The sequence below is a fragment of the Etheostoma spectabile genome, unplaced genomic scaffold (assembly GCF_008692095.1).
Source record: "Etheostoma spectabile isolate EspeVRDwgs_2016 unplaced genomic scaffold, UIUC_Espe_1.0 scaffold00018903, whole genome shotgun sequence".
NCBI lineage: Eukaryota > Metazoa > Chordata > Actinopteri > Perciformes > Percidae > Etheostoma > Etheostoma spectabile.
In genome coordinates, this window is record NW_022604556.1 from 14,323 (window position 1) to 41,359 (window position 27,037).

Genomic DNA, 27,037 nt, shown 5'->3' on the forward strand with positions numbered 1-27,037 from the left:
AAGTGGAAGCATGTTTATCTTGATTTGGACTCTATAGGTCTGCTTTCTGTGTCATTTTTGGCAAGGCCAAAAACATATGCATCCCTACAAACCCTACACAGCCAGGTAGCCCATCCAGAACTGGCCCAATTTTGCTTGATTTTGCCTTGTTTTTTTCTGGACAGGCTGGTTAGCTCAGATGGTTTGAGTTGGGTGCTAAAAATGCAAAGCACCTGCAGACACTTAAGGGGTACTAAAATTGCCGAACCCTACGCCCAAGATCATTTATATCCACCTTTTGTTTGCACAAATAGGCCATTAACGCAACGTAAGTCTCAATGTCTATAGCTCGGCTTTCCATGTCATTTTTAGCAAGGAAAGACACATATATATCCCTACAAACCATACACAACCAGGTAGCCATACAGAACTGGCCTGATTTTGCCCGATTTCACCTTGTTTTTTTTCTGGACATTATTCTTTTTAAAAGAGGTAAAAGGCAGGCCGGTTAGCTCAGATGGTCAGAGCGTGGTGCTAATAACGCCAAGGTCATGGGTTCAATCCCATACTGGCCAGCCATGCTCAATAAGCATTGTGCGTGCACTTGCAGTGCACATGTCACATTAGCCTGCAAAGTCAGAGATAGTTGTAAGCATGTGTGCTTAGCAATTGAAACATTCGTCATGTTACTGTCCAATGTAAATAACTATGTGGAAGCATGTTCTATCTGATTTGGACTCTAAAGGTCTGCTTTCCATGTCATATTTGGCAAGGCCAAAATTATATGCAGTCCCTAGAAACCATACACAGCCACGTAGCCCATCCAGAACTGACCAATTTTGCTCCTGCTGGCCTTGGTTATTTCTGGACATTTGTCTTTTTTAAATGGTTAAAAGCAGGCCCGTTAGCTCAGTTGTTTTGAATGTGGTGCTAAAAATGCCAAGCACCGAAACACACTTTAGAAATGATACTATAGCACAACCATGTGGCCTAATGGACAAGGCGTCTGACTTCGGATCAGAAGATTGAGGGTTCAAGTCCCTTCGTGGTTAAAAGTTCCTAATGACTTAAAGAACAAAAGCAAATTGTCTTTCATCTTGTTTTGGACTCAAGAACTCTGCTTCCCTGTAATTTTTAGCAAGGCCAAAAACATGTGCATCCCTACAAACCATACACAGCCAGGTAGCCCATCCAGAACTGGCCCAATTTTGCTGGATTTCGCCTTGTTTTTTTTCTGGACAATTTTCTCCTTTACACAGGTGAAAAGCAGGCCGGTTAGCTCAGATGGTTTGAGTGGGGTGCTAAAAATGCTAAGCACCTGCAGAAACTTTAGGGGTACTAAAATTGCCATACCCTACGCCCAAGATCATCTATATCCACCTTTTGTTTGCACAAATAGTCCATTAACACATCGTAAGTCTAAATCTCTATAGCTCTGCTTCCCATGTCATTTTTAGCAAGTACAGAAACATATGCATCCCTACAAACATTACACAGCCAGGTAGCCTATCCAGAAGTGGCCCAATTTTGCTCGATTTCGCCTTATTTGTTTCTGGACATTTGCTTTTTAAACAGGTAAAAAACAGGCCGGTTAGCTCAGATGGTCAGAGCGTGGTGCTAATAACGCCAAGGTCATGGGTTCAATCCCCATACTGGCCAGCCATGTTTATTTAGCATTTGTATGCACTTGCAGTGTACACGTCACATTACCCTGCAAAGTCAGAGATGGTTGCCTGTTTAGCGAGTGCAAATCTGACTCACACTCTGGTCCAACTTAAAAAACAAAGTGGAAGCATGTTTTATCTTGATTTGGACTCTATAGGTCTGCTTTCTGTGTCATTTTTGGCAAGGCCAAAAACATATGCATCCCTACAAACCCTACACAGCCAGGTAGCCCATCCAGAACTGGCCCAATTTTGCTTGATTTTGCCTTGTTTTTTCTGGACAGGCTGGTTAGCTCAGATGGTTTGAGTTGGGTGCTAAAAATGCAAAGCACCTACAGACACTTAAGGGCTACTAAAATTGCCGAACCCTACGCCCAAGATCATTTATATCCACCTTTTGTTTGCACAAATAGGCCATTAACGCAACGTAAGTCTCAATGTCTATAGCTCGGCTTTCCATGTCATTTTTAGCAAGGAAAGACACATATATATCCCTACAAACCATACACAACCAGGTAGCCATACAGAACTGGCCTGATTTTGCCCGATTTCACCTTGTTTTTTTTCTGGACATTATTCTTTTTAAAAGAGGTAAAAGGCAGGCCGGTTAGCTCAGATGGTCAGAGCGTGGTGCTAATAACGCCAAGGTCATGGGTTCAATCCCCATACTGGCCAGCCATGCTCAATAAGCATTGTGCGTGCACTTGCAGTGCACATGTCACATTAGCCTGCAAAGTCAGAGATAGTTGTAAGCATGTGTGCTTAGCAATTGAAACATTCGTCATGTTACTGTCCAATGTAAATAACTATGTGGAAGCATGTTCTATCTTGATTTGGACTCTAAAGGTCTGCTTTCCATGTCATATTTGGCAAGGCCAAAATTATATGCAGTCCCTAGAAACCATACACAGCCACGTAGCCCATCCAGAACTTGACCAATTTTGCTCCTGCTGGCCTTGGTTATTTCTGGACATTTGTCTTTTTTAAATGGTTAAAAAGCAGGCCCGTTAGCTCAGTTGTTTTGAATGTGGTGCTAAAAATGCCAAGCACCGAAACACACTTTAGAAATGATACTATAGCACAACCATGTGGCCTAATGGACAAGGCGTCTGACTTCGGATCAGAAGATTGAGGGTTCAAGTCCCTTCGTGGTTGAAAGTTCCTAATGACTTAAAGAACAAAAGCAAATTGTCTTTCATCTTGTTTTGGACTCAAGAACTCTGCTTTCCCTGTAATTTTTAGCAAGGCCAAAAACATGTGCATCCCTACAAACCATACACAGCCAGGTAGCCCATCCAGAACTGGCCCAATTTTGCTGGATTTCGCCTTGTTTTTTTTCTGGACAATTTTCTCCTTTACACAGGTGAAAAGCAGGCCGGTTAGCTCAGATGGTTTGAGTGGGGTGCTAAAAATGCTAAGCACCTGCAGAAACTTTAGGGGTACTAAAATTGCCATACCCTACGCCCAAGATCATCTATATCCACCTTTTGTTTGCACAAATAGTCCATTAACACATCGTAAGTCTAAATCTCTATAGCTCTGCTTCCCATGTCATTTTTAGCAAGTACAGAAACATATGCATCCCTACAAACATTACACAGCCAGGTAGCCTATCCAGAAGTGGCCCAATTTTGCTCGATTTCGCCTTATTTGTTTCTGGACATTTGCTTTTTTAAACAGCTAAAAAACAGGCCGGTTAGCTCAGATGGTCAGAGCGTGGTGCTAATAACGCCAAGGTCATGGGTTCAATCCCCATACTGGCCAGCCATGTTTATTTAGCATTTTGTATGCACTTGCAGTGTACACGTCACATTACCCTGCAAAGTCAGAGATGGTTGCCTGTTTAGCGAGTGCAAATCTGACTCACACTCTGGTCCAACTTAAAAAACAAAGTGGAAGCATGTTTTATCTTGATTTGGACTCTATAGGTCTGCTTTCTGTGTCATTTTTGGCAAGGCCAAAAACATATGCATCCCTACAAACCCTACACAGCCAGGTAGCCCATCCAGAACTGGCCCAATTTTGCTTGATTTTGCCTTGTTTTTTTCTGGACAGGCTGGTTAGCTCAGATGGTTTGAGTTGGGTGCTAAAAATGCAAAGCACCTACAGACACTTAAGGGCTACTAAAATTGCCGAACCCTACGCCCAAGATAATTTATATCCACCTTTTGTTTGCACAAATAGGCCATTAACGCAACGTAAGTCTCAATGTCTATAGCTCGGCTTTCCATGTCATTTTTAGCAAGGAAAGACACATATATATCCCTACAAACCATACACAACCAGGTAGCCATACAGAACTGGCCTGATTTTGCCCGATTTCACCTTGTTTTTTTTCTGGACATTATTCTTTTTAAAAGAGGTAAAAGGCAGGCCGGTTAGCTCAGATGGTCAGAGCGTGGTGCTAATAACGCCAAGGTCATGGGTTCAATCCCCATACTGGCCAGCCATGCTCAATAAGCATTGTGCGTGCACTTGCAGTGCACATGTCACATTAGCCTGCAAAGTCAGAGATAGTTGTAAGCATGTGTGCTTAGCAATTGAAACATTCGTCATGTTACTGTCCAATGTAAATAACTATGTGGAAGCATGTTCTATCTTGATTTGGACTCTAAAGGTCTGCTTTCCATGTCATATTTGGCAAGGCCAAAATTATATGCAGTCCCTAGAAACCATACACAGCCACGTAGCCCATCCAGAACTGGACCAATTTTGCTCCTGCTGGCCTTGGTTATTTCTGGACATTTGTCTTTTTTAAACGGTTAAAAAGCAGGCCCGTTAGCTCAGTTGTTTTGAATGTGGTGCTAAAAATGCCAAGCACCGAAACACACTTTAGAAATGATACTATAGCACAACCATGTGGCCTAATGGACAAGGCGTCTGACTTCGGATCAGAAGATTAAGGGTTCAAGTCCCTTCGTGGTTAAAAGTTCCTAATGACTTAAAGAACAAAAGCAAATTGTCTCTCATCTTGTTTTGGACTCAAGAACTCTGCTTTCCCTGTAATTTTTAGCAAGGCCAAAAACATGTGCATCCCTACAAACCATACACAGCCAGGTATCACATCCAGAACTGGCCCAATTTTGCTGGATTTCGCCTTGTTTTTTTTCTGGACAATTTTCTCCTTTACACAGGTGAAAAGCAGGCCGGTCAGCTCAGATGGTTTGAGTGGGGTGCTAAAAATGCTAAGCACCTGCAGAAACTTTAGGGGTACTAAAATTGCCATACCCTACGCCCAAGATCATCTATATCCACCTTTTGTTTGCACAAATAGGCCATTAACACATCGTAAGTCTCAATGTCTATAGCTCGGCTTTCCATGTCATTTTTAGCAAGGAAAGACACATATGTATCCCTACAAACCATACACAACCAGGTAGCCATACACAAATGGCCTGATTTTGCCCGATTTCGCCTTGTTTTTTTTCTGGACAGTATTCTTTTTAAAAGAGGTAAAAGGCAGGCCGGTTAGCTCAGATGGTCAGAGCGTGGTGCTAATAACGCCAAGGTCATGGGTTCAATCCCCATACTGGCCAGCCATGCTCAATAAGCGTTGTGCGTGCACTTGCAGTGCACATGTCACATTAGCCTGCAAAGTCAGAGATAGTTGTAAGCATGTGTGCTTAGCAATTGAAACATTCGTCATGTTACTGTCCAATGTAAATAACTATGTGGAAGCATGTTCTATCTTGATTTGGACTCTAAAGGTCTGCTTTCCATGTCATATTTGGCAAGGCCAAAATTATATGCAGTCCCTAGAAACCATACACAGCCACGTAGCCCATCCAGAACTGGACCAATTTTGCTCCTGCTGGCCTTGGTTATTTCTGGACATTTGTCTTTTTTAAAAGGTTAAAAAGCAGGCCCGTTAGCTCAGTTGTTTTGAATGTGGTGCTAAAAATGCCAAGCACCGAAACACACTTTAGAAATGATACTATAGCACAACCATGTGGCCTAATGGACAAGGCGTCTGACTTCGGATCAGAAGATTAAGGGTTCAAGTCCCTTCGTGGTTAAAAGTTCCTAATGACTTAAAGAACAAAAGCAAATTGTCTCTCATCTTGTTTTGGACTCAAGAACTCTGCTTTCCCTGTAATTTTTAGCAAGGCCAAAAACATGTGCATCCCTACAAACCATACACAGCCAGGTATCACATCCAGAACTGGCCCAATTTTGTTGGATTTCGCCTTGTTTTTTTTCTGGACAATTTTCTCTTTTACACAGGTGAAAAGCAGGCCGGTCAGCTCAGATGGTTTGAGTGGGGTGCTAAAAATGCTAAGCACCTGCAGAAACTTTAGGGGTACTAAAATTGCCATACCCTACGCCCAAGATCATCTATATCCACCTTTTGTTTGCACAAATAGGCCATTAACACATCGTAAGTCTCAATGTCTATAGCTCGGCTTTCCATGTCATTTTTAGCAAGGAAAGACACATATGTATCCCTACAAACCATACACAACCAGGTAGCCATACACAAATGGCCTGATTTTGCCCGATTTCGCCTTGTTTTTTTTCTGGACAGTATTCTTTTTAAAAGAGGTAAAAGGTAGGCCGGTTAGCTCAGATGGTCAGAGCGTGGTGCTAATAACGCCAAGGTCATGGGTTCAATCCCCATACTGGCCAGCCATGTTTATTTAGCATTTTGTATGCACTTGCAGTGTACACGTCACATTACCCTGCAAAGTCAGAGATGGTTGCCTGTTTAGCGAGTGCAAATCTGACTCACACTCTGGTCCAACTTAAAAAACAAAGTGGAAGCATGTTTTATCTTGATTTGGACTCTATAGGTCTGCTTTCTGTGTCATTTTTGGCAAGGCCAAAAACATATGCATCCCTACAAACCCTACACAGCCAGGTAGCCCATCCAGAACTGGCCCAATTTTGCTTGATTTTGCCTTGTTTTTTTTCTGGACAGGCTGGTTAGCTCAGATGGTTTGAGTTGGGTGCTAAAAATGCAAAGCACCTGCAGACACTTAAGGGGTACTAAAATTGCCGAACCCTACGCCCAAGATCATTTATATCCACCTTTTCAACTAAACAGTGATAAAACCGAACTCCTCCTCGTAGCCACCAAGTCCACCCTATCCAAAATCAATAGTTTCTCTCTACCAATCGACAACTCCTTGGTCTCCCCTTCCCCTCAGGTCAAGAGTCTGGGCGTCATCCTCGATTCCTCCCTCTCCTTTCAGTCACACATAAATAATATCTGCCGGTCTGCATACTTCCACCTACGCAACATAAACCGCCTCCGTCCGTCCCTTACCCCTCACACTGCCTCCATCCTTATCCACAGCCTCGTCACCTCCCGCCTTGACTACTGTAACTCTCTCCTTTTTGGCCTTCCTCAAAAATCCCTCCATAAACTTCAACTTCTTCAGAACTCAGCAGCTCGTGTCATCACCAGAACCCCCTCATTTCATCATATAACCCCGGTTCTTCAGCAGCTCCATTGGCTCCCGGTTCAATTCAGAATACAATTTAAAATCCTTCTCCATACTTTCAAAGCCATCCATAACCTTGCCCCTCCATATCTATCAGAACTCCTACACATCGCCGTCCCCTCCCGCTCCCTCAGATCTTCCTCCTCTATCCACCTCACTGTCCCCCATGCTCGACTCATCACCGTGGGGAGCAGAGCCTTCAGCCGCTCTGCTCCCCAGCTCTGGAACTCACTCCCACCCGACCTCCGCAACATCAACTCTCTCCCTCTGTTCAAAACTAGACTAAAAACCCATCTGTTCCAGCTCGCTTTTCTGTAAATACACTGTTCCTGTTTTGTTTTGTTTTTGTTTGTTTGTTTTGTTTGTTTTGTTTTTTGTTTTATTTGTTTTGTTATTACTACTTACACTTTTATGTTCCCTGTATCTGTCTCTTATTCTCTGTAAAGCGTCCTTGAGTGTTAGAAAGGCGCTGTTAAATAAAATGTATTATTATTATTATTATTATTTTTGTTTGCACAAATAGGCCATTAACGCAACGTAAGTCTCAATGTCTATAGCTCGGCTTTCCATGTCATTTTTAGCAAGGAAAGACACATATGTATCCCTACAAACCATACACAACCAGGTAGCCATACAGAACTGGCCTGATTTTGCCCGATTTCACCTTGTTTTTTTTCTGGACATTATTCTTTTTAAAAGAGGTAAAAGGCAGGCCGGTTAGCTCAGATGGTCAGAGCGTGGTGCTAATAACGCCAAGGTCATGGGTTCAATCCCCATACTGGCCAGCCATGCTCAATAAGCGTTGTGCGTGCACTTGCAGTGCACATGTCACATTAGCCTGCAAAGTCAGAGATAGTTGTAAGCATGTGTGCTTAGCAATTGAAACATTCGTCATGTTACTGTCCAATGTAAATAACTATGTGGAAGCATGTTCTATCTTGATTTGGACTCTAAAGGTCTGCTTTCCATGTCATATTTGGCAAGGCCAAAATTATATGCAGTCCCTAGAAACCATACACAGCCACGTAGCCCATCCAGAACTGGACCAATTTTGCTCCTGCTGGCCTTGGTTATTTCTGGACATTTGTCTTTTTTAAACGGTTAAAAAGCAGGCCCGTTAGCTCAGTTGTTTTGAATGTGGTGCTAAAAATGCCAAGCACCGAAACACACTTTAGAAATGATACTATAGCACAACCATGTGGCCTAATGGACAAGGCGTCTGACTTCGGATCAGAAGATTAAGGGTTCAAGTCCCTTCGTGGTTAAAAGTTCCTAATGACTTAAAGAACAAAAGCAAATTGTCTCTCATCTTGTTTTGGACTCAAGAACTCTGCTTTCCCTGTAATTTTTAGCAAGGCCAAAAACATGTGCATCCCTACAAACCATACACAGCCAGGTATCACATCCAGAACTGGCCCAATTTTGTTGGATTTCGCCTTGTTTTTTTTCTGGACAATTTTCTCCTTTACACAGGTGAAAAGCAGGCCGGTCAGCTCAGATGGTTTGAGTGGGGTGCTAAAAATGCTAAGCACCTGCAGAAACTTTAGGGGTACTAAAATTGCCATACCCTACGCCCAAGATCATCTATATCCACCTTTTGTTTGCACAAAAAGGCCATTAACGCATCGTAAGTCTCAATGTCTATAGCTCGGCTTTCCATGTCATTTTTAGCAAGGAAAGACACATATGTATCCCTACAAACCATACACAACCAGGTAGCCATACACAAATGGCCTGATTTTGCCCGATTTCGCCTTGTTTTTTTTCTGGACAGTATTCTTTTTAAAAGAGGTAAAAGGTAGGCCGGTTAGCTCAGATGGTCAGAGCGTGGTGCTAATAACGCCAAGGTCATGGGTTCAATCCCCATACTGGCCAGCCATGCTCAATAAGCGTTGTGCGTGCACTTGCAGTGCACATGTCACATTAGCCTGCAAAGTCAGAGATAGTTGTAAGCATGTGTGCTTAGCAATTGAGACATTCGTCATGTTACTGTCCAATGTAAATAACTATGTGGAAGCATGTTCTATCTTGATTTGGACTCTAAAGGTCTGCTTTCCATGTCATATTTGGCAAGGCCAAAATTATATGCAGTCCCTAGAAACCATACACAGCCACGTAGCCCATCCAGAACTTGACCAATGTTGCTCCTGCTGGCCTTGGTTATTTCTGGACATTTGTCTTTTTTAAATGGTTAAAAAGCAGGCCCGTTAGCTCAGTTGTTTTGAATGTGGTGCTAAAAATGCCAAGCACCGAAACACACTTTAGAAATGATACTATAGCACAAACATGTGGCCTAATGGACAAGGCGTCTGACTTCGGATCAGAAGATTGAGGGTTCAAGTCCCTTCGTGGTTAAAAGTACCTAATGACTTAAAGAACAAAAGCAAATTGTCTTTCATCTTGTTTTGGACTCAAGAACTCTGCTTTCCCTGTAATTTTTAGCAAGGCCAAAAACATGTGCATCCCTACAAACCATACACAGCCAGGTATCACATCCAGAACTGGCCCAATTTTGTTGGATTTCGCCTTGTTTTTTTTCTGGACAATTTTCTCCTTTACACAGGTGAAAAGCAGGCCGGTCAGCTCAGATGGTTTGAGTGGGGTGCTAAAAATGCTAAGCACCTGCAGAAACTTTAGGGGTACTAAAATTGCCATACCCTACGCCCAAGATCATCTATATCCACCTTTTGTTTGCACAAAAGGCCATTAACGCATCGTAAGTCTCAATGTCTATAGCTCGGCTTTCCATGTCATTTTTAGCAAGGAAAGACACATATGTATCCCTACAAACCATACACAACCAGGTAGCCATACACAAATGGCCTGATTTTGCCCGATTTCGCCTTGTTTTTTTCTGGACAGTATTCTTTTTAAAAGAGGTAAAAGGCAGGCCGGTTAGCTCAGATGGTCAGAGCTGGTGCTAATAACGCCAAGGTCATGGGTTCAATCCCCATACTGGCCAGCCATGCTCAATAAGCGTTGTGCGTGCACTTGCAGTGCACATGTCACATTAGCCTGCAAAGTCAGAGATAGTTGTAAGCATGTGTGCTTAGCAATTGAGACATTCGTCATGTTACTGTCCAATGTAAATAACTATGTGGAAGCATGTTCTATCTTGATTTGGACTCTAAAGGTCTGCTTTCCATGTCATATTTGGCAAGGCCAAAATTATATGCAGTCCCTAGAAACCATACACAGCCACGTAGCCCATCCAGAACTTGACCAATGTTGCTCCTGCTGGCCTTGGTTATTTCTGGACATTTGTCTTTTTTAAATGGTTAAAAAGCAGGCCCGTTAGCTCAGTTGTTTTGAATGTGGTGCTAAAAATGCCAAGCACCGAAACACACTTTAGAAATGATACTATAGCACAACCATGTGGCCTAATGGACAAGGCGTCTGACTTCGGATCAGAAGATTGAGGGTTCAAGTCCCTTCGTGGTTAAAAGTACCTAATGACTTAAAGAACAAAAGCAAATTGTCTTTCATCTTGTTTTGGACTCAAGAACTCTGCTTTCCCTGTAATTTTTAGCAAGGCCAAAAACATGTGCATCCCTACAAACCATACACAGCCAGGTAGCCCATCCAGAACTGGCCCAATTTTGCTGGATTTCGCCTTGTTTTTTTTCTGGACAATTTTCTCCTTTACACAGGTGAAAAGCAGGCCGGTTAGCTCAGATGGTTTGAGTGGGGTGCTAAAAATGCTAAGCACCTGCAGAAACTTTAGGGGTACTAAAATTGCCATACCCTACGCCCAAGATCATCTATATCAAATTTTGTTTGCACAAATAGTCCATTAACACATCGTAAGTCTAAATCTCTATAGCTCTGCTTCCCATGTCATTTTTAGCAAGTACAGAAACATATGCATCCCTACAAACATTACACAGCCAGGTAGCCTATCCAGAAGTGGCCCAATTTTGCTCGATTTCGCCTTATTTGTTTCTGGACATTTGCTTTTTTAAACAGCTAAAAAACAGGCCGGTTAGCTCAGATGGTCAGAGCGTGGTGCTAATAACGCCAAGGTCATGGGTTCAATCCCCATACTGGCCAGCCATGTTTATTTAGCATTTTGTATGCACTTGCAGTGTACACGTCACATTACCCTGCAAAGTCAGAGATGGTTGCCTGTTTAGCGAGTGCAAATCTGACTCACACTCTGGTCCAACTTAAAAAACAAAGTGGAAGCATGTTTTATCTTGATTTGGACTCTATAGGTCTGCTTTCTGTGTCATTTTTGGCAAGGCCAAAAACATATGCATCCCTACAAACCCTACACAGCCAGGTAGCCCATCCAGAACTGGCCCAATTTTGCTTGATTTTGCCTTGTTTTTTTTCTGGACAGGCTGGTTAGCTCAGATGGTTTGAGTTGGGTGCTAAAAATGCAAAGCACCTGCAGACACTTAAGGGGTACTAAAATTGCCGAACCCTACGCCCAAGATCATTTATATCCACCTTTTGTTTGCACAAATAGGCCATTAACGCAACGTAAGTCTCAATGTCTATAGCTCGGCTTTCCATGTCATTTTTAGCAAGGAAAGACACATATGTATCCCTACAAACCATACACAACCAGGTAGGCATACAGAACTGGCCTGATTTTGCCCGATTTCACCTTGTTTTTTTTCTGGACATTATTCTTTTTAAAAGAGGTAAAACGCAGGCCGGTTAGCTCAGATGGTCAGAGCGTGGTGCTAATAACGCCAAGGTCATGGGTTCAATCCCCATACTGGCCAATAAGCGTTGTGCGTGCACTTGCAGTGCACATGTCACATTAGCCTGCAAAGTCAGAGATAGTTGTAAGCATGTGTGCTTAGCAATTGAAACATTCGTCATGTTACTGTCCAATGTAAATAACTATGTGGAAGCATGTTCTATCTTGATTTGGACTCTAAAGGTCTGCTTTCCATGTCATATTTGGCAAGGCCAAAATTATATGCAGTCCCTAGAAACCATACACAGCCACGTAGCCCATCCAGAACTGGACCAACTTTGCTCCTGCTGGCCTTGGTTATTTCTGGACATTTGTCTTTTTTAAACGGTTAAAAAGCAGGCCCGTTAGCTCAGTTGTTTTGAATGTGGTGCTAAAAATGCCAAGCACCGAAACACACTTTAGAAATGATACTATAGCACAACCATGTGGCCTAATGGACAAGGCGTCTGACTTCGGATCAGAAGATTACGGGTTCAAGTCCCTTCGTGGTTAAAAGTTCCTAATGACTTAAAGAAGAAAAGCAAATTGTCTCTCATCTTGTTTTGGACTCAAGAACTCTGCTTTCCCTGTAATTTTTAGCAAGGCCAAAAACATGTGCATACACAGCCAGGTATCACATCCAGAACTGGCCCAATTTTGCTGGATTTCGCCTTGTTTTTTTTCTGGACAATTTTCTCCTTTACACAGGTGAAAAGCAGGCCGGTCAGCTCAGATGGTTTGAGTGGGGTGCTAAAAATGCTAAGCACCTGCAGAAACTTTAGGGGTACTAAAATTGCCATACCCTACGCCCAAGATCATCTATATCCACCTTTTGTTTGCACAAATAGGCCATTAACACATCGTAAGTCTCAATGTCTATAGCTCGGCTTTCCATGTCATTTTTAGCAAGGAAAGACACATATGTATCCCTACAAACCATACACAACCAGGTAGCCATACACAAATGGCCTGATTTTGCCCGATTTCGCCTTGTTTTTTTCTGGACAGTATTCTTTTTAAAAGAGGTAAAAGGCAGGCCGTTAGCTCAGATGGTCAGAGCGTGGTGCTAATAACGCCAAGGTCATGGGTTCAATCCCCATACTGGCCAGCCATGCTCAATAAGCGTTGTGCGTGCACTTGCAGTGCACATGTCACATTAGCCTGCAAAGTCAGAGATAGTTGTAAGCATGTGTGCTTAGCAATTGAAACATTCGTCATGTTACTGTCCAATGTAAATAACTATGTGGAAGCATGTTCTATCTTGATTTGGACTCTAAAGGTCTGCTTTCCATGTCATATTTGGCAAGGCCAAAATTATATGCAGTCCCTAGAAACCATACACAGCCACGTAGCCCATCCAGAACTGGACCAATTTTGCTCCTGCTGGCCTTGGTTATTTCTGGACATTTGTCTTTTTTAAACGGTTAAAAAGCAGGCCCGTTAGCTCAGTTGTTTTGAATGTGGTGCTAAAAATGCCAAGCACCGAAACACACTTTAGAAATGATACTATAGCACAACCATGTGGCCTAATGGACAAGGCGTCTGACTTCGGATCAGAAGATTAAGGGTTCAAGTCCCTTCGTGGTTAAAGTTCCTAATGACTTAAAGAACAAAAGCAAATTGTCTCTCATCTTGTTTTGGACTCAAGAACTCTGCTTTCCCTGTAATTTTTAGCAAGGCCAAAAACATGTGCATCCCTACAAACCATACACAGCCAGGTATCACATCCAGAACTGGCCCAATTTTGCTGGATTTCGCCTTGTTTTTTTCTGGACAATTTTCTCCTTTACACAGGTGAAAAGCAGGCCGGTCAGCTCAGATGGTTTGAGTGGGGTGCTAAAAATGCTAAGCACCTGCAGAAACTTTAGGGGTACTAAAATTGCCATACCCTACGCCCAAGATCATCTATATCCACCTTTTGTTTGCACAAAAGGCCATTAACACATCGTAAGTCTCAATGTCTATAGCTCGGCTTTCCATGTCATTTTTAGCAAGGAAAGACACATATGTATCCCTACAAACCATACACAACCAGGTAGCCATACACAAATGGCCTGATTTTGCCCGATTTCGCCTTGTTTTTTTTCTGGACATTATTCTTTTTAAAAGAGGTAAAAGGCAGGCCGGTTAGCTCAGATGGTCAGAGCGTGGTGCTAATAACGCCAAGGTCATGGGTTCAATCCCCATACTGGCCAGCCATGCTCAATAAGCGTTGTGCGTGCACTTGCAGTGCACATGTCACATTAGCCTGCAAAGTCAGAGATAGTTGTAAGCATGTGTGCTTAGCAATTGAGACATTCGTCATGTTACTGTCCAATGTAAATAACTATGTGGAAGCATGTTCTATCTTGATTTGGACTCTAAAGGTCTGCTTTCCATGTCATATTTGGCAAGGCCAAAATTATATGCAGTCCCTAGAAACCATACACAGCCACGTAGCCCATCCAGAACTTGACCAATTTTGCTCCTGCTGGCCTTGGTTATTTCTGGACATTTGTCTTTTTTAAATGGTTAAAAAGCAGGCCCGTTAGCTCAGTTGTTTTGAATGTGGTGCTAAAAATGCCAAGCACCGAAACACACTTTAGAAATGATACTATAGCACAACCATGTGGCCTAATGGACAAGGCGTCTGACTTCAGATCAGAAGATTGAGGGTTCAAGTCCCTTCGTGGTTAAAAGTACCTAATGACTTAAAGAACAAAAGCAAATTGTCTTTCATCTTGTTTTGGACTCAAGAACTCTGCTTTCCCTGTAATTTTAGCAAGGCCAAAAACATGTGCATCCCTACAAACCATACACAGCCAGGTAGCCCATCCAGAACTGGCCCAATTTTGCTGGATTTCGCCTTGTTTTTTTTCTGGACAATTTTCTCCTTTACACAGGTGAAAAGCAGGCCGGTTAGCTCAGATGGTTTGAGTGGGGTGCTAAAAATGCTAAGCACCTGCAGAAACTTTAGGGGTACTAAAATTGCCATACCCTACGCCCAAGATCATCTATATCCACCTTTTGTTTGCACAAATAGTCCATTAACACATCGTAAGTCTAAATCTCTATAGCTCTGCTTCCCATGTCATTTTTAGCAAGTACAGAAACATATGCATCCCTACAAACATTACACAGCCAGGTAGCCTATCCAGAAGTGGCCCAATTTTGCTCGATTTCGCCTTATTTGTTTCTGGACATTTGCTTTTTTAAACAGGTAAAAAACAGGCCGGTTAGCTCAGATGGTCAGAGCGTGGTGCTAATAACGCCAAGGTCATGGGTTCAATCCCCATACTGGCCAGCCATGTTTATTTAGCATTTTGTATGCACTTGAAGTGTACACGTCACATTACCCTGCAAAGTCAGAGATGGTTGCCTGTTTAGCGAGTGCAAATCTGACTCACACTCTGGTCCAACTTAAAAAACAAAGTGGAAGCATGTTTTATCTTGATTTGGACTCTATAGGTCTGCTTTCTGTGTCATTTTTGGCAAGGCCAAAAACATATGCATCCCTACAAACCCTACACAGCCAGGTACCCATCCAGAACTGGCCCAATTTTGCTTGATTTTGCCTTGTTTTTTTTCTGGACAGCTGGTTAGCTCAGATGGTTTGAGTTGGGGTGCTAAAAATGCAAAGCACCTGCAGACACTTAAGGGTACTAAAATTGCCCAACCCTACGCCCAAGATCATTTATATCCACCTTTTGTTTTGCACAAATAGGCCATTAACGCAACGTAAGTCTCAATGTCTATAGCTCGCTTTCCATGTCATTTTTGCAAAGGAAAGACACATATGTATCCCTACAAACCATACACAACAAGGTAGCCATACAGAACTGGCCTGATTTTGCCCGATTTCACCTTGTTTTTTTTTCTGGACATATTCTTTTTAAAAGAGGTAAAAGGCAGGCCGGTTAGCTCAGATGGTCAGAGCGTGGTGCTAATAACGCCAAGGTCATGGGTTCAATCCCCATACTGGCCAGCCATGCTCAATAAGCGTTGTGCGTGCACTTGCAGTGCACATGTCACCTTAGCCTGCAAAGTCGAGATAGTTGTAAGGATGTGTGCTTAGCAAGTGAAACATTCGTCATGTTACTGTCCAATGTAAATAACTATGTGGAAGCATGTTCTATCTTGATTTGGACTCTAAAGGTCTGCTTTCCATGTCATATTTGGCAAGGCCGAAATTATATGCAGTCCCTAGAAACCATACACAGCCACGTAGCCCATCCAGAACTGACCAAATTTGCTCCTGCTGGCCTTGGTTATTTCTGGACATTTGTCTTTTTTAAACGGTTAAAAAGCAGGCCCGTTACTCAGTTGTTTGAATTGTTGGTGCTAAAATGCCAAGCACCGGCACACACTTTAGAAATGATACTATTTCACAACCATGTGGCCTAATGGACAAGGCGTCTGTCTTCGGTCAGAAGATTGAGGGTTCAAGTCCCTTCGTGGTTAAAAGTTCCTAATGACTTATAGAACAAAAGCAAATTGTCTCTCATCTTGTTTTGGACTCAAGAACTCTGCTTTCCCTGTAATTTTTAGCAAGGCCAAAACATCTGCATCCCTACAAACCATACACAGCCAGGTAGCCCATCCAGAACTGGCCCAATTTTGCTGGATTTCGCCTTGTTTTTTTCTGGACAATTTTCTCCTTTACACAGGTGAAAAGCAGGCCGGTTAGCTCAGATGGTTTGAGTGGGGTGCTAAAATGCTAAGCACCTGCAGAAACTTTAGGGGTACTAAATTGCCATACCCTACGCCCAGATCATCTATATCCACCTTTTGTTTGCACAAATAGTCCATTAACACATCTTAAGTCTAAATCTCTATAGCTCTGCTTCCCATGTCATTTTTAGCAAGTACAAGAAACATATGCATCCCTACAAACATTACACAGCCAGGTAGCCTATCCAGAAGTGGCCCATTTTGCTCGATTTCGCCTTATTTGTTTCTGGACATTTGCTTTTTTAAACAGGTAAAAAACAGGCCGGTTAGCTCAGATGGTCAGAGCGTGGTGCTAATAACGCCAAGGTCATGGGTTCAATCCCCATACTGGCCAACCATGTTTATTTAGCATTTTGTATGCACTTGCAGTGTACACGTCACATTACCCTGCAAAGTCAGAGATGTTGCGTTTTAGCGAGTGCAAATCTGACTCACACTCTGGTCCAACTTAAAAACAAAGTGGAAGCATGTTTTATCTTGATTTGGACTCTATAGGTCTGCTTTCTGTGTCATTTTTGGCAAGGCCAAAAACATATGCATCCCTACAAACCCTACACAGCCAGTAACCCATCCAGAACTGGCCCAATTTTTGCTTGATTTTGCCTTGTTTTTTTTCTGGACAGGCTGGTTAGCTCAGATGGTTTGAGTTGGGTGCTAAAAATGCAAAGCACCTGCAGACACTTAAGGGGTACTAAAATTGCCGAACCCTACGCCCAGATCATTTATATCCACCTTTTGTTTGCACAAATAGGCCATTAACGCAACGTAATCTCAATGTCTATACGCGGCTTTCCATGTCATTTTTGCAAAGGAAACACATATGTACCCTACAAACCATACACACAAGGTAGCCATACAGAACTGGCCTGATTTTGCCCGATTTCACCTTGTTTTTTTTTCTGGACATTATTCTTTTTAAAGAGAAAAGGCAGGCCGGTTAGCTCAGATGGTCAGAGCGTGGTGCTAATAACGCCAAGGGCATGGGTTCAATCCCCATACTGGCCAGCCATGCTCATAAGCATTGTGCGTGCACTTGCATTGCACATGTCACATTAGCCTGTTCCCTTTACATATGCTTCCTTTAGGCAGTATTATTAGGAAACACTCCATAAACTTTCATTGTTATGCAGATGATACTCAATTATATCTATCAATCAAGCCGGAAATGAAACATTTAGCTAAACTTCAAACGTGCCTTCAGGATATTAAAACCTGGATGACCTGTAATTTTCTAATGTTAAACTCAGATAAAACTGAAGTTATTGCTCTCGGACCCAAGCACCTCCGTGACGCACTATCCAAAGATTAGTTACCTGGATGGCATCACCCTGGCCTCCAGCACCACTGTGAAGAATCTTGGAGTCATCTTTGATCAGGACATGTCCTTTAATTCCCACTTAAAGCAAATTTCAAGGATCGCCTTTTTTCACCTACGTATATTGCAAAATCAGGAATATCCTGTCTAAAAATCCATCCATCCATCTTCATCCGCTTTCCTGTCTAAAAATGATGCAGAAAATTAGTCCATGCATTTGTTACTTCTAGGTTGGATTACTGCAATTCTTTACTATCAGGCTGCTCGAAAAAAATCCATAAAGACTCTACAGCTGATCCAGAATGCTGCGGCACGTGTTCTGACGGAACCAGGAAAAGAGATCACGTTTTCCTGTTTTAGCTTCTCTGCATTGGCTTCCTGTAAAATTTAGAATAGAATTTAAAATCCTTCTTCTCACCTACAAAGCTCTTCATGGTCAGGCTCCATCTTATCTTAAGGAGCTTATAGTACCTTACAACCCTGGGAGAGAACTACGCTCCCAGAATGCAGGGTTACTGGTGGTTCCTAGAGTCTCTAAAAGTAGAACGGGAGCCAGAGCGTTCAGCTATCAGGCTCCTCTCCTGTGGAACCAGGTTCCATTTGGGTCCGGGAGGCAGACACCGTCTCCACATTTAAGAGTAGGCTTAAGACTTTCCTTTTGATAAGCTTATAGTTAGGGCATAGAATCGAATATTGTTAGGGAGTAGTAGTTAGTCACATAGTTTCATATAATATAACTAAAGGGAGACTTGGCATACAGCCCGATCCGGTTGGGGGGAGTTCTGGCCGACCGGCTGGAGCTCTCTTTACCTTGTCTCTCTTGGTTTTGTTGTAATAATAGTTTTAGACAGCTTGGGACTTATTTTGATACTCTAGTTAGGGCATAGAATCGAATAATGTTAGGGATAGTAGTTAGTCACATAGTTTTCAGATTTATCTATCATATAATCAAGAATATAATAGAACTAAAGGAGACTTGGCATACAGCCCGATCCGGTTGGGGAGAGTTCTGGCCCGGCCGGGCTGGAGCTCTCTTTACCTCGTCTCTCTTGGTTTTGTTGTAATAGTTTTTAGACAGCTGGGGACTTATTTTGATACACTAGTTAGGGCATAGAATCGAATATTGTTAGGGAGTAGTAGTTAGTCCATAGTTTTCAGATTTATCTAACATATAATCAAGAATATAATAGAACTAAAGGGAGACTTGGCATACAGCCCGATCCGGTTGGGGAGAGTTCTAGCCCGGCCGGGCTGGAGCTCTCTTTACCTCGTCTCTCTTGGTTTTGCTGTATAGTTTTAGACAGCTGGGGACTTATTTTGATACACTGAGCTCCTCTCTCCTCTATCTTTCTATCTTTTCATTTATGTGCATCCATGTCCCAGAAATGCGTGTTACTAACCTATTTCTGGGGAGTCATTCCCCGGAGTCCTTATGTTCTTTTTTCACCAGCATGTTCCCTTGGATCAGAGAGGCTCCGAAATCAGGGTAGCAGCTGTCGCCATGGTCCCGCTACACGTTCTGTGATGCCATGTTCAACTGCTACACTGCGGTGCCCTGCTACGTCCTGCAACGTCCTGCAACGTCCTGCTACGTTCCTGCTACGTCCTGCTACGTCCTGCTGTGCCTTGTAATGCCGCACAGCGTCCTGCTATGCCATGAACTACTACAAAGAACTTCTACAAATACTAATTTTTCTATTTTTATTGCCACTCTTCATTCTAACCCCAACCGGCCCGTCAGACACCGCCTACCAAGAGCCTGGGTCTGACCGAGGTTTCTGCCTAAAAGGAAGTTTTTCCTCGCCACTGTCGCACTGTTGCTTGCTCTGGAGGAAACTATTAGAACTGTTGGGTCCTTGTAAATTCTGGAGTGTGGTCTATCTGTAAAGTGTCTTGAGATAACTCTTGTTATGAATTGATACTATAAATAAAATTGAATTGAATTGAAAAGTCAGAGATAGTTGTAGGATGTGTGCTTAGCAATTGAAACATTCGTCATGTTACTGTCCAATGTAAATAAGTATGTGGAAGCATGTTCTATCTTGATTTGGACTCTAAAGGTCTGCTTTCCATGTCATATTTGGCAAGGCCAAATTATATGCAGTCCCTAGAAACCATACACAGCCACGTAGCCCATCCAAAACTGGACCAATTTTGCTCCTGCTGGCCTTGGTTATTTCTGGACATTTGTCTTTTTTAAACGGTTAAAAAGCAGGCCCGTTTTAATAACGCCAAGTGTGACGGTTGTGGACTACTCTAATGGTCCTCTACAGCCAGTCTCGCTGAGTTGTGTATGTGAGGCTGCGTCTGCGTCTGCACATGGGAAAATCAAGTGAAATCAGGGCGAGCACGTCGACACCACGGAGACACAAACCCACAGCAGTTATCAGAAGTTCTGCCCATTTATTCTTAAATGTCTGTGATCGTATAGTGGATTTTTTTACAAGAATTATAACAAAAATGGTTTCACAGTAATCTAAAATAAATAAAATCCTAACCTCCCAAATTTCTATTGTATGCCAATACAATATTTTAAACAGTAGGCTACCGCATCTCCAACACCAGAATACAGCACCTACATTAACACTATACATTTTCATTTAACATTGCACATACATAAAAGTCAACAACAAATTCAATAACTGTTACCTGCACATGGGAAAATCAAGTGAAATCAGGGCGAGCACGTCGACACCACGGAGACACAAACCCTACACACACACACACATTGAGTTAGCCAGAAGCAATGTAGAGTTAGCTAATTTAACATTTGGCTCTAAATTCAAAACGAATGCTTCAAACGACGCCAAACTAACGGCATTGAGCGCTAAAGTACAATACAAAAATAATACAATAAAATTAAACATTGTGTAGTGGCTTTAAAACGTTTTTTTAGCTAATATTGTCTCTGCAGCGTGTAACATGCAACTTACCACAGCAGTTATCAGAAGTTCTGCTGTGGATTACCCATAATTCCCTATCTTTAACCCTGCGGCGCATTGAGAAAGTGACACCAGCAGGTGGCGCTGTTCCCATATATGCAGGAATTTAACAACCTATTTACAACCCGTTACATACACCCCCCTAAATTTCTGCAAAATTGGGGAAGCGCAACCAAAAAAACAACAGAGGAACCAGAAAAAAAAAAAAAAATTGATTACATTGAGCACTACTGCGTAATAGTCAGTTACAAACTCTCCTCATGGAGATATGCTAGGATAGGCTGGTACCAAAACCTAAACCTTAACAGAGACACGAGAGATGCCGTTTACACCTCTCCTAATGGACACAGCTCAAGAACTCAAGAGAAAAACTGAGTATCTGTCTACACTCATGAACAAGAATACTCAATTATACAGTACATAATAAAGTCTCAGGCTAAACTGCAAAAACATTTCTCACACAAGTAACAAAAGAACCCACTGAAGACTTTGAATCTTCCACAACCTGGTCGTTCATCTCACAAAGTAATCTTTTTGGAGGTTTAATGGTCCTACCAAACCTAGTCATAGTCATGTCTGGGAGTACTTGCTTTGGTTGAGTGCAAATCACAGGCTCAACTGACTCTGAGACTGCACTACTGGGAACATGTGAGTGTGCATCAGCTAGCGAGTCTGTGAGAGGCTGCATGAGGTGACTGTGGGCAGACCGATCACCCGGGAATGATGACTGGCTCCCATCACTGTCCTGGCCATGACTGTCAACAGCATCATCCACATGAGGAGTATTCTCGACTGCATTGAATGAACTGTCATCGCCATCAGGAACATCATCCAGACGAGGAGTTGTCTTAGCTGCGTCGGATGAACTGGGTAAGTCAACTTCATCAGGTCCAGCCTCTTTTCCAGATTGCAAAATCCACTGCAATGTCTTTTCATCACTGTCAAGTAGGTCATGAGGCAGAGCATCACCATGGTCACTTCCAGCGCCGACTGACAGGGAATCAGACAACAGGTCAACATCATCGTCTCTCAACAGGAAACTGACAGGAAGGAGTAGGTTCCGGTGAACTGTTTTCTCTTTGCCAGTGACTGTGTCCTTCACACGGTAGACATTGACGGCCGATCTTACTGACAACACTTCATAAGGAATTGACTCCCATTTGTCTGCAACTTTCCGTTTCCCTCTTTCGCCTCTGTTCGCCAGTAAGACTCTGTCACCAACAGTCAATGGTGAGCCTTTTACCTTGCGGTCGTAGAGCTTGGCATGACGAGCCTGTTCAGCTGAACTGTGCCTCTGTGCAACTGCTGCTGCCTCACTCAGGTCTCTTTTGAGGTGGGACACAAACTCTGAATGGGTGACAACACAATCGTTCTTTAGAGCATGTTGGAACATCACATCGATTGGGAGTCTGGGAATCCTCCCAAACATGAGGTAAAAAGGTGCGAAGCCTGTTGTTTCATGGACAGTGCAGTTATAACAGAAAGTCAGCACCTTTAATGACTGGGGCCACTTTGCTTTGGACTTGGGGGGTAAGGCTCTGATCATGCTCCCCAAGGTTCTGTTGAAACGCTCTGTGATCCCGTTACCCATCGGGTGGTAAGGGGTAGTGTGTGATTTCTTTATCCCAGCCATGTCCAACAGCTCCTTTATGAGTTTGCTTTCGAAATTAGCACCCTGATCAGAATGCACACGCTTTGGAAAGCCATATATGCAGAAAATATCATTCCATAAGCGGTGAGCAACTTGTTTTGCTGACTGGTTTTTACAAGGAAAAGCAAATGCCATCTTGGTGAAATGATCCGTTGCTACGAGAACATCTACAGACTTGTCTCCCTGCTCTGCTGTCCAGAAATCAATGCAGATCAATTCCATGGGCTCTGTGGTGTGAATGTTCTCCAGAGGAGCGCGAGCATGAGGCTCCGGCGTCTTACCAACAATACAACGCTGACAGTTTCTGACATAATGCACAATGTCATGTGTCATGCCTGTCCAAAAAAACCTGTGTCTGGCCAATGAGAGTGTACGTGAACGTCCTTGGTGACCTGCGGCATCGTGTATACCATCTAGCACCTGTTGTTTCATGCTATCTGGTACAATGAACTGGTAGAGCTTGTTGTCATGTTGTGATCTCTTTTCACTTTAAAAGCAGTCCATCTCGCAATGTGAGTTTGTTCCAATGTTTGAGCAACTTGATTACACTACGAGGCTCCTTCGCGCGCTCACGTTTGTTAGGTCTCTTGTGTCTCTGGACATAGTGAACCACTCTACTCACTGTGCTGTCCTGCTCCTGCATAGTCAGAAGGGTGCTTTTAGGCAGAGCAGTGGCACAATCCTCTGTCCCCAGATGAGGATGACTCCCGTCCCCATCACACGGCTCGTCCCACCAGAGCAATGAGCATCAAAGAGGGCGGAGATTTCTTGAGACGCTAACTCGCCCTGGGAAAGCAGGTGGGAGTGATCAGAGCTAGGTTCAACATCTGTGCTTACAAGTTGACAGTTATTTGAGTATCTGAAAGCATCTTGAACTGTTTCATCCATCACACCATTCAGTTGGTTTAACAAAGCATGGTACGGCTCTGTCACAAGGCGATGACTGACAGTGGACTGGACAAAGGGTTCCCTGCTGAGTGCATCAGCAACTACGTTTTTTAGCTCCTGGCACATACTTCAGATCGAAACTGTAGGATGCTAGTTTTGCTACCCAACGCTGTTCACATGCATCAAGTCTTGGTTTGGTGAGTATGTATGTGAGCGGGTTGTTGTCAGTCCAAGCTGTAAAGTGACGACCTTTCAACCAGTAATGGAATTTGTCACATACTGCCCATTTTAAGGCTAAAAACTCGAGCCTGTGCGCGGGGTAGTTCATCTGAGAGCGTGAAAGTGTCTTGCTCGCAAAAGCCACTGGCCTTGCATGTTGCTGCCTCTAGGAATCTGTGAGAGTACTGCTCCCAACCCATCAAAAGACGCATCCACAGCCAATATGAATGGTCATCGAAGTCAGGGTGAGCTAACGTCACACTCGTGAGCAAGTCATGTTTTAGAGTCTCAAATGCACATTTGCATTCCTCAGTCCAGTCTGATTGTGTGAGCTTAACATGTAAAACTTTCTTTTTAGGATGTCTTCCTCTCTTTTTGGAGCACTGTGTGTCTGGCTGGGAGATGAGCTTGAAGAGGGGTTTGGCCTTAGCTGAACATTTTTCAATGAAATGTTGGTAATACAAGACCATCCCTAAAAATTATCTGATTTTCTTAGGACAAGGAGTGATGCCATCGGAGTCCATCAAATCAGACACCTGCCCATCAGAGATGGCCTGAACTTTCTCTGGGTCAGTGCAAACTCCGTCTTCACATACGATGTGGCCCAGAAATTTCACAGACCTTCTCAGGAAGTTACATTTCTTTGGCGAGAGCTTCAGATTGTGAGTCTTCAATCGAGAAAACACCATCTCCAGCCGGTCAAGAGCGCGAGCTGCTCTGTAGGAGCGAAGACCAAAAGATCGTCAAGGTAACACAACAAACTGGTGAAGTTTTTGTCCCCGAAGATCGACATCATCATCCGCATGAACGTAGCGGGACTGTTTGTGAGACCTGAGGCATGCGATTGTATTCGTGGAGTCCGAATGGAGACGAGAATGCTGTATACTTTTTGTCATCCTCATGGAGTGGCACGTTGTAAAAGCCAGATGTCAGGTCCATAGTGGAGAAGAAAGCATTTCCACCTAGGGCGGCAAGGGCGTCTGACTGGTGCGGTAAAGGATGAGCATCTTTTATCGTCCTGGCGTTGAGCCATCTGAAATCATTACAGATCTGGGGTCGCCATTCTTCTTCCACACAGTACTAGAGGAGAGGCATACTCACTGGTAGACTTCCTAATTATGCCACTCTCCTCCATGTCATTCAGGGCTGTCCGCAGCTTCTCATAGTGACTTGGTGGTACCCTGCGGTAAGGGAGACGAAACGGCTTATCATCCACCAGACGAATCCTATGTACAAAATCTTTGGCCATACCACAATCCATCTTGTTCCTTGAGAATATGGACTGGTGTGCTGTGATGATGTTGAGGAGTTTGTTCTTCCACTCAAGAGACACTTCACATGCACTTACGTCCAAATCGGTCAATCCCAGGTCCCTCAGAATGTCGGTCATCTCTTTCTCTGACTTAAGAGGTTGTACCGGATGTGACAGGACTGGGAAGTCGATTGTACGTTACACTGGACACTTTCAACATCTTGGAAATCCTCTACTGCAACACACGAGAAACATCAGCGATTTTTGCATTCCTTCTCAGTGTCACAGGGCGATTGGTGGGGTTGACTAGTTTAACTGGACTAAGCCATCACCAAATAGTGGTGCGATGACTCGGCCAACCAAGAGCTGTTTGGGCCTGGAGTTAGACTGAGTGGGCTCTATGACTACAGTACTACCCACAGACACTATGGCCTTGCTAGGGAGTTTACCCCAAACTAGATATTCACTCTGTGGCTGCAACGTTACACTGCCTGTAAGTTGGCTGTACCCACTTTTTCAGGCGCAATATCACCCTTCCATCTCACTGTGTTAGAAAGCACGACAAAAACTGGAGGACTCATCCACCCCATCTCCGCTTGCATGGTCATCAACTTCCAGTAGCTGACGGTGGTCCTCAGTAGGGCCAACAGGGACTTGATTGCATTGCTGCCAAGAATCAGTTGTTCTGTCTGGCCTGGCACACCAAACAGGAATCATCATTTTACATCCATAAACAGAGACTGTGACATATATATCCCTGTGGGGGTGACTTGGTGACCACCACATCCGACAACGACAACTTGATCTGCAGAGGTCTTTATCAGTTAGGATTGCTTTTAACAGGTCACTTCAACTGCTTTGCTTATGGTGCATGCCATAGACCCGCTGTCAATCAGTGCTTTCAGTGTTGGGCCATTTTCAGTGGACACAGAGGTATAGAACAGACTGTCAGTCATGGGAACGTGCTGCAAGCATGTGAAAAAAACAGTCTTATCAGAAGGGGCAATACTTTTATGTACTTCATACACAGACTCGTATCTTTTCAGTATCACAAATGGAGGCTGACTAATTAGATCTGCACTGTCCTCCCCTTCGCGCAGATCTGTTAGTTTCCCTGATTAGATGGGCGGTAGAGTAACCCGTGACACTGGACAGTTTTCGTCGGGAATGACCAGGTGACAGGCACTGAAAACAGAGGCGATGCTCACGGCAGTGGACCTAGGGCAGAGTGGAGCTCCATCGTTACAGACAGAGCAGGGTAAGCGTCCAAGCCTTCGATTCGCGGAAGCCTGGAGTTGCGTCGGCTTGAGTTAGGCTGCCGTACCTTGAACTGCGCATCAAACTTTCTCCAGCATGTCAATCACTTTCTCCAGATTAGCTGGGTCTGAATAAACCACATTCTGTGATCCAGAGTCATGGCAAGCGACGAAGCTGTATTAACATCAACTTTGTAAGCATTTACTTTATCCGTCCTGCCAAACACTTGAGCTAGCAGGTCTGAAGCTGGACTCTGATTTATGGGGCGTTTAACACAGCTTGCACTTCATGGGCTGACCACTTGTCAATGGACTTGGATCGGAAGGTCAAGGCCAGATCTTTACTGGGACAATGGCGGATGTGAACATATGGGCAACCCTGTCCCTGGGTTGTCAAACGATTTGCCTTGCTCCCTTAGACATTCAGAGGGTACATTCTGCTGCTTGTGTCAGCCTCAACCAGTAATCGTAAGGCTCTTCATTCCAGTAGGCAAGTGGTGTAAAAGTCAGAGAGGGGAACTGGTGAGTACTGACTGCAACTGAAATGCTTGCGTAGCTGCGACTGTGAAATAGCATTGGGGCTTATTTGGATGTAGACTCACTGTTTCTAATCCAAATGTTGACTACGTCCTTTGCTCTACCCCGCAGTGAACAGCATCTCCTCAACATTTCGTCGCTCTGCATGTGTTCCCTTCTTAACGAAAGTCCTCATAAAATCTTCCCACTCCTCGTTGTCAACTGAGTCAGATGCGTCCCCTCTGAAGGAAGGAGGCTCTTTGACGTTCTGTGTGACCAAATGAGTCTGGGATGTCCACAGCGTTGGAAGGTCGAGTCAGCGTGTTACTGTCAGATGCAGATTGCTGTGTGTGTCTGACCCCAGGCTAGATGGGTTAAGGCGAGACATAATACTGTCTGCAATTTTTCCTCATCATTTGGGCAATTGAGCCAACTCGATCTAATAAGTCAGGGGCAACATGGTCAGTGTGTGGTGTTGAACTAGTGACTGGTTGCCTATGTGGGTTACGTA

At 43.6% G+C, this 27,037-nt stretch overlaps 28 non-coding genes across 28 annotated transcripts; all 28 read left to right on the top strand.

Moving 5' to 3' along the window:
• The first annotated feature begins 481 nt into the window (after window positions 1–481).
• On the top strand, window positions 482–554 carry trnai-aau (transfer RNA isoleucine (anticodon AAU)). Its single transcript has one exon. It is a non-coding gene; the product is annotated as a tRNA-Ile (tRNA).
• A 404-nt stretch (window positions 555–958) lies between these two features.
• trnar-ucg (transfer RNA arginine (anticodon UCG)) lies at window positions 959–1,031 on the top strand. The gene has a single exon. It is a non-coding gene; the product is annotated as a tRNA-Arg (tRNA).
• Window positions 1,032–1,564: 533 nt separating this feature from the next.
• On the top strand, window positions 1,565–1,638 carry trnai-aau (transfer RNA isoleucine (anticodon AAU)). The gene has a single exon. It is a non-coding gene; the product is annotated as a tRNA-Ile (tRNA).
• A 606-nt stretch (window positions 1,639–2,244) lies between these two features.
• trnai-aau (transfer RNA isoleucine (anticodon AAU)) lies at window positions 2,245–2,318 on the top strand. Its single transcript has one exon. It is a non-coding gene; the product is annotated as a tRNA-Ile (tRNA).
• Window positions 2,319–2,725: 407 nt separating this feature from the next.
• Window positions 2,726–2,798, top strand: trnar-ucg (transfer RNA arginine (anticodon UCG)). Its single transcript has one exon. It is a non-coding gene; the product is annotated as a tRNA-Arg (tRNA).
• A 535-nt stretch (window positions 2,799–3,333) lies between these two features.
• On the top strand, window positions 3,334–3,407 carry trnai-aau (transfer RNA isoleucine (anticodon AAU)). The gene has a single exon. It is a non-coding gene; the product is annotated as a tRNA-Ile (tRNA).
• Window positions 3,408–4,015: 608 nt separating this feature from the next.
• trnai-aau (transfer RNA isoleucine (anticodon AAU)) lies at window positions 4,016–4,089 on the top strand. The gene has a single exon. It is a non-coding gene; the product is annotated as a tRNA-Ile (tRNA).
• A 407-nt stretch (window positions 4,090–4,496) lies between these two features.
• On the top strand, window positions 4,497–4,569 carry trnar-ucg (transfer RNA arginine (anticodon UCG)). Its single transcript has one exon. It is a non-coding gene; the product is annotated as a tRNA-Arg (tRNA).
• Window positions 4,570–5,105: 536 nt separating this feature from the next.
• On the top strand, window positions 5,106–5,179 carry trnai-aau (transfer RNA isoleucine (anticodon AAU)). Its single transcript has one exon. It is a non-coding gene; the product is annotated as a tRNA-Ile (tRNA).
• Window positions 5,180–5,586: 407 nt separating this feature from the next.
• Window positions 5,587–5,659, top strand: trnar-ucg (transfer RNA arginine (anticodon UCG)). Its single transcript has one exon. It is a non-coding gene; the product is annotated as a tRNA-Arg (tRNA).
• Window positions 5,660–6,195: 536 nt separating this feature from the next.
• trnai-aau (transfer RNA isoleucine (anticodon AAU)) lies at window positions 6,196–6,269 on the top strand. Its single transcript has one exon. It is a non-coding gene; the product is annotated as a tRNA-Ile (tRNA).
• Window positions 6,270–7,798: 1,529 nt separating this feature from the next.
• On the top strand, window positions 7,799–7,872 carry trnai-aau (transfer RNA isoleucine (anticodon AAU)). The gene has a single exon. It is a non-coding gene; the product is annotated as a tRNA-Ile (tRNA).
• Window positions 7,873–8,279: 407 nt separating this feature from the next.
• Window positions 8,280–8,352, top strand: trnar-ucg (transfer RNA arginine (anticodon UCG)). The gene has a single exon. It is a non-coding gene; the product is annotated as a tRNA-Arg (tRNA).
• Window positions 8,353–8,888: 536 nt separating this feature from the next.
• Window positions 8,889–8,962, top strand: trnai-aau (transfer RNA isoleucine (anticodon AAU)). The gene has a single exon. It is a non-coding gene; the product is annotated as a tRNA-Ile (tRNA).
• Window positions 8,963–9,369: 407 nt separating this feature from the next.
• trnar-ucg (transfer RNA arginine (anticodon UCG)) lies at window positions 9,370–9,442 on the top strand. Its single transcript has one exon. It is a non-coding gene; the product is annotated as a tRNA-Arg (tRNA).
• Window positions 9,443–9,976: 534 nt separating this feature from the next.
• On the top strand, window positions 9,977–10,049 carry trnai-aau (transfer RNA isoleucine (anticodon AAU)). The gene has a single exon. It is a non-coding gene; the product is annotated as a tRNA-Ile (tRNA).
• Window positions 10,050–10,456: 407 nt separating this feature from the next.
• On the top strand, window positions 10,457–10,529 carry trnar-ucg (transfer RNA arginine (anticodon UCG)). Its single transcript has one exon. It is a non-coding gene; the product is annotated as a tRNA-Arg (tRNA).
• Window positions 10,530–11,063: 534 nt separating this feature from the next.
• trnai-aau (transfer RNA isoleucine (anticodon AAU)) lies at window positions 11,064–11,137 on the top strand. Its single transcript has one exon. It is a non-coding gene; the product is annotated as a tRNA-Ile (tRNA).
• A 609-nt stretch (window positions 11,138–11,746) lies between these two features.
• Window positions 11,747–11,820, top strand: trnai-aau (transfer RNA isoleucine (anticodon AAU)). Its single transcript has one exon. It is a non-coding gene; the product is annotated as a tRNA-Ile (tRNA).
• A 397-nt stretch (window positions 11,821–12,217) lies between these two features.
• trnar-ucg (transfer RNA arginine (anticodon UCG)) lies at window positions 12,218–12,290 on the top strand. Its single transcript has one exon. It is a non-coding gene; the product is annotated as a tRNA-Arg (tRNA).
• A 522-nt stretch (window positions 12,291–12,812) lies between these two features.
• trnai-aau (transfer RNA isoleucine (anticodon AAU)) lies at window positions 12,813–12,885 on the top strand. The gene has a single exon. It is a non-coding gene; the product is annotated as a tRNA-Ile (tRNA).
• A 407-nt stretch (window positions 12,886–13,292) lies between these two features.
• trnar-ucg (transfer RNA arginine (anticodon UCG)) lies at window positions 13,293–13,365 on the top strand. Its single transcript has one exon. It is a non-coding gene; the product is annotated as a tRNA-Arg (tRNA).
• A 533-nt stretch (window positions 13,366–13,898) lies between these two features.
• On the top strand, window positions 13,899–13,972 carry trnai-aau (transfer RNA isoleucine (anticodon AAU)). Its single transcript has one exon. It is a non-coding gene; the product is annotated as a tRNA-Ile (tRNA).
• A 407-nt stretch (window positions 13,973–14,379) lies between these two features.
• trnastop-uca (transfer RNA opal suppressor (anticodon UCA)) lies at window positions 14,380–14,452 on the top strand. The gene has a single exon. It is a non-coding gene; the product is annotated as a tRNA-Sec (tRNA).
• A 534-nt stretch (window positions 14,453–14,986) lies between these two features.
• On the top strand, window positions 14,987–15,060 carry trnai-aau (transfer RNA isoleucine (anticodon AAU)). The gene has a single exon. It is a non-coding gene; the product is annotated as a tRNA-Ile (tRNA).
• A 607-nt stretch (window positions 15,061–15,667) lies between these two features.
• Window positions 15,668–15,741, top strand: trnai-aau (transfer RNA isoleucine (anticodon AAU)). Its single transcript has one exon. It is a non-coding gene; the product is annotated as a tRNA-Ile (tRNA).
• A 1,006-nt stretch (window positions 15,742–16,747) lies between these two features.
• trnai-aau (transfer RNA isoleucine (anticodon AAU)) lies at window positions 16,748–16,821 on the top strand. The gene has a single exon. It is a non-coding gene; the product is annotated as a tRNA-Ile (tRNA).
• A 597-nt stretch (window positions 16,822–17,418) lies between these two features.
• trnai-aau (transfer RNA isoleucine (anticodon AAU)) lies at window positions 17,419–17,492 on the top strand. The gene has a single exon. It is a non-coding gene; the product is annotated as a tRNA-Ile (tRNA).
• The last annotated feature ends 9,545 nt before the right edge of the window (window positions 17,493–27,037 follow it).